Raw genomic sequence first — 5000 nt, 5'->3', positions numbered from 1 at the left:
AGAAAGAGCTATCAATCTGTCAATCCTTCCGGTGTCCGGGCCTGGTGAGGTTTCCCGTGTTGAGTCAAATTAAGCCGCAGGCTCCACTCCTGGTGGTGCCCTTCCGTCAATTCCTTTAAGTTTCAGCTTTGCAACCATACTTCCCCCGGAACCCAAAAGCTTTGGTTTCCCGGAGGCTGCCCGCCGAGTCATCGGAGGAACTGCGGCGGATCGCTGGCTGGCATCGTTTATGGTTAGAACTAGGGCGGTATCTGATCGCCTTCGAACCTCTAACTTTCGTTCTTGATTAATGAAAACATACTTGGCAAATGCTTTCGCTTCTGTTCGTCTTGCGACGATCCAAGAATTTCACCTCTAACGTCGCAATACGAATGCCCCCGCCTGTCCCTATTAATCATTACCTCGGGTTCCGAAAACCAACAAAATAGAACCGAGGTCCTATTCCATTATTCCATGCACACAGTATTCAGGCGGGCTTGCCTGCTTTAAGCACTCTAATTTGTTCAAAGTAAACGTGCCGGCCCACCGAGACACTCAATAAAGAGCACCCTGGTAGGATTTCAACGGGGTCCGCCTCGGGACGCACGAGCACGCACGGGGCGGTCGCACGCCTTCGGCTCGCCCCACCGGCAGGACGTCCCACGATACATGCCAGTTAAACACCGACGGGCGGTGAACCAACAGCGTGGGACACAAATCCAACTACGAGCTTTTTAACCGCAACAACTTTAATATACGCTATTGGAGCTGGAATTACCGCGGCTGCTGGCACCAGACTTGCCCTCCAATAGATACTCGTTAAAGGATTTAAAGTGTACTCATTCCGATTACGGGGCCTCGGATGAGTCCCGTATCGTTATTTTTCGTCACTACCTCCCCGTGCCGGGAGTGGGTAATTTGCGCGCCTGCTGCCTTCCTTGGATGTGGTAGCCGTTTCTCAGGCTCCCTCTCCGGAATCGAACCCTGATTCCCCGTTACCCGTTACAACCATGGTAGGCGCAGAACCTACCATCGACAGTTGATAAGGCAGACATTTGAAAGATGCGTCGCCGGTACGAGGACCGTGCGATCAGCCCAAAGTTATTCAGAGTCACCAAGGCAAACGGACCGGACGAGCCGACCGATTGGTTTTGATCTAATAAAAGCGTCCCTTCCATCTCTGGTCGGGACTCTGTTTGCATGTATTAGCTCTAGAATTACCACAGTTATCCAAGTAACGTGGGTACGATCTAAGGAACCATAACTGATTTAATGAGCCATTCGCGGTTTCACCTTAATGCGGCTTGTACTGAGACATGCATGGCTTAATCTTTGAGACAAGCATATGACTACTGGCAGGATCAACCAGGGAGCTGCGTCAACTAGAGCTGAGCAGCCGGCCGCCCGGGAGTGTGTCCCGGGGGCCCGCGCGAACACGCAAGCGTCCGCTCAATCATTCTGCAAACAGGAGGAGGCTGAGCTCCCCTGCACAATACACCTCGAAACCCTCTCAGGTCCCGGCGGCGCGCAGCGCCGTCCCAAGTACTTGGTCGGGTTCGAGAGAGGCGCAATCGCCCGGAGTTAGGCGAGTAGACGCTTTCGGTGCGACCACCCGTGCTCCCAACTGAGCTTGCCGCTGCCGACAGAGGCCCGGGAGCGTGCTGTCGTGGCATTGCCGGCGGGAGACAACACGCGCCACCTACGGTGACCGGCAGCTCCAACGCCAGCGCCACAGAAGGACAAAAGCCCCACTTGGGTGCCGAAGCGAACTCTCCCAGCACAGCGCACACGCCAACACATCCGCACAGCTGCGATACAAACCACCAGCGAGAACCGCTGGGGCGACCGAGCAGCAGACGGCGTCGCGGCGCCGAGCGCCGGGCGGCGGCGCATCCTCAACGCACACAGTCCTCAATCGGACCAGCACACTGCAGATGTCCACCGCGCTTCGCACCGGGCCCGCGAGGACCTACTTTGGCCGCACGGCGCCGCGCGCAGGGTGCGCCGGCGCGCAGCTGCGACGCCTGCCGCGTCCGTCGGCCGGCGCGCCTGCCACTGGCCGCCCCCACCAGCCGGCTGTAGCGCGTGCGCCCACGCACCGCGCGGCCAGCACGCCGGGAGGCGCCCCCTCACCGGCCGGGGACGGTCCCACCCAGCCACCGCCGCGTATCGCTTCACACCCAGATGCCGTTCAGTTTCGTCGGCATGGTGGGTATCGCTGGAACAACCGGTTAGTACCTCAACCTATCGTCGCCATCACCGATTCACCCCTAGCGAGAACAACCGCACCACAACGGGTTACCATTTCTTCATTTGCGTAACTTCACCAGAAAACGTAGGCGTCCATCGCCATTTGCAACTTCAACCATTATTGCATGCCTGTGTCAGGTGTCACGCCACACTACGTCTGCCCACATACACGCAACAAAATGTGCACGCCTAGACAATACGTGGAAGGTGGCCCCCGTACGTATGCGATGTCCATTGCTCGAACGACTGTCAACCGGCTTCTGTAGCATGTCGCAGATATGGAACGCGCTGCACCATGCCATCACGGTGTGTGAGGAGAGACGACTAGGTCCGAATACATCAACAGACAGCTCATGCTGATCGCCATCCACGGCGTCCGTTCCTCCCACACGTCTCTATGGCGTACCACACTGCAATCCAGCTCTCATAGGGAGACGACACGTAGCTGCGTGCACAATATTTGCACTGTATGGTCCGCCGTTTTTGGGCGCAGTCGTTGTACGGTCACACATGTGCCACGATGTATCATTCAGTACATAAGGACGAATGTGCAGTACAGATTGTGGTTCACGCGTACGACATCAGCGGACAGTTGACACAGGCCGCACCACAACGTAGCCTGCGTACGTCGCATGCGAAGGGCATTGAACATGCAAACTTGTCACCAACCACCTTGCGAAGGCAGGGGGCAAGGTGGGGACGTGGGGAGAGGTGGGGGGGGGGGGGGGGCGGCATGTACGCCCTGCTGCCATCCACATTACAGTGTACAGCAGGAGCATGTGGAAAGTCAGCAAGACTTGCAAGGTGTTTAACATGAAGCGATACACAGGGGAGCGGGCAGTGCGAGTAGCGAACTATATTGCGAGGGTTGCGGGTGGGCAACACTACACTAATTGAACGAGTCGTATAACAATTACAGAGCAGGTTTAGGCGACAACGTGGGTTACGATAGGCGACAACGTGGGTTACGTTAGGGGACAACGTGGGTTACGTTAGGGGACAACGTGGGTTACGTTAGGGGACAACGTGGGTTACGTTAGGGGACAACGTGGGTTACGTTAGGGGACAACGTGGGTTACGTTAGGGGACAACGTGGGTTACGTTAGGGGACAACGTGGGTTAGGTTAAGGCACAACATGGGTTAGGTTAAGGCACAACATGGGTTAGGTTAAGGCACAACATGGGTTAGGTTAAGGCACAACATGGGTTAGGTTAAGGCACAACATGGGTTAGGTTACGGCACAACATGGGTTAGGTTAAGGCACAACATGGGTTAGGTTAGGGGACAACATGGGTTAGGTTAGGGGACAACATGGGTTAGGTTAAGGCACAACATGGGTTAGGTTAAGGCACAACATGGGTTAGGTTAGGGGACAACATGGGTTAGGTTAGGGCACAACATGGGTTAGGTTAGGGGACAACATGGGTTAGGTTAGGGGACAACATGGGTTAGGTTAGGGGACAACATGGGTTAGGTTAGGGGACAACATGGGTTAGGTTAGGGGACAACATGGGTTAGGTTAGGGGACAACATGGGTTAGGTTAGGGGACAACATGGGTTAGGTTAGGGGACAACATGGGTTAGGTTAAGGCACAACATGGGTTAGGTTAGGGGACAACATGGGTTAGGTTAGGGGACAACATGGGTTAGGTTAGGGGACAACATGGGTTAGGTTAGGGGACAACATGGGTTAGGTTAGGGGACAACATGGGTTAGGTTAAGGCACAACATGGGTTAGGTTAGGGCACAACATGGGTTAGGTTAGGGCACAACATGGGTTAGGTTAGGGCACAACATGGGTTAGGTTAGGGGACAACATGGGTTAGGTTAGGGGACAACATGGGTTAGGTTAGGGGACAACATGGGTTAGGTTAGGGGACAACATGGGGTTAGGTTAGGGGACAACATGGGTTAGGTTAGGGGACAACATGGGTTAGGTTAGGGGACAACATGGGTTAGGTTAGGGGACAACATGGGTTAGGTTAGGGGACAACATGGGTTAGGTTAGGGGACAACATGGGTTAGGTTAAGGCACAACATGGGTTAGGTTAAGGCACAACATGGGTTAGGTTAGGGGGACAACATGGGTTAGGTTAGGGGACAACATGGGTTAGGTTAGGGGACAACATGGGTTAGGTTAAGGCACAACATGGGTTAGGTTAGGGGACAACATGGGTTAGGTTAAGGCACAACATGGGTTAGGTTAGGGGACAACATGGGTTAGGTTAGGGGACAACATGGGTTAGGTTAAGGCACAACATGGGTTAGGTTAAGGCACAACATGGGTTAGGTTAAGGCACAACATGGGTTAGGTTAGGGGACAACATGGGTTAGGTTAGGGGACAACTTGGGTTAGGTTAGGGGACAACATGGGTTAGGTTAAGGCACAACATGGGTTAGGTTAAGGCACAACATGGGTTAGGTTAGGGGACAACATGGGTTAGGTTAGGGGACAACATGGGTTAGGTTAGGGGACAACATGGGTTAGGTTAAGGCACAACATGGGTTAGGTTAGGGGACAACATGGGTTAGGTTAAGGCACAACATGGGTTAGGTTAGGGGACAACATGGGTTAGGTTAGGGGACAACATGGGTTAGGTTAAGGCACAACATGGGTTAGGTTAAGGCACAACATGGGTTAGGTTAAGGGACAACATGGGTTAGGTTAGGGGACAACTTGGGTTAGGTTAGGGGACAACATGGGTTAGGTTAAGGCACAACATGGGTTAGGTTAAGGCACAACATGGGTTAGGTTAAGGTACAACATGGG

The 5000-nt window shown here is 54.1% G+C and overlaps 1 non-coding gene across 1 annotated transcript in view; it reads right to left on the bottom strand.

Moving 5' to 3' along the window:
* Window positions 1-1351, bottom strand: part of LOC124749022 — a 1909-nt gene extending 558 nt beyond the window's left edge. The window contains exon 1 of the ribosomal RNA XR_007011773.1: window positions 1-1351. This exon is cut by the window's left edge and continues 558 nt beyond it. This is a non-coding gene — a ribosomal RNA (small subunit ribosomal RNA).
* Window positions 1352-5000: the final 3649 nt, after the last annotated feature.

The sequence above is a fragment of the Schistocerca piceifrons genome, unplaced genomic scaffold, assembly GCF_021461385.2.
Source record: "Schistocerca piceifrons isolate TAMUIC-IGC-003096 unplaced genomic scaffold, iqSchPice1.1 HiC_scaffold_425, whole genome shotgun sequence".
NCBI lineage: Eukaryota > Metazoa > Arthropoda > Insecta > Orthoptera > Acrididae > Schistocerca > Schistocerca piceifrons.
Note: the sequence above shows the minus strand (reverse complement) of the source record. Positions and strands in the feature narration are given on the sequence as shown.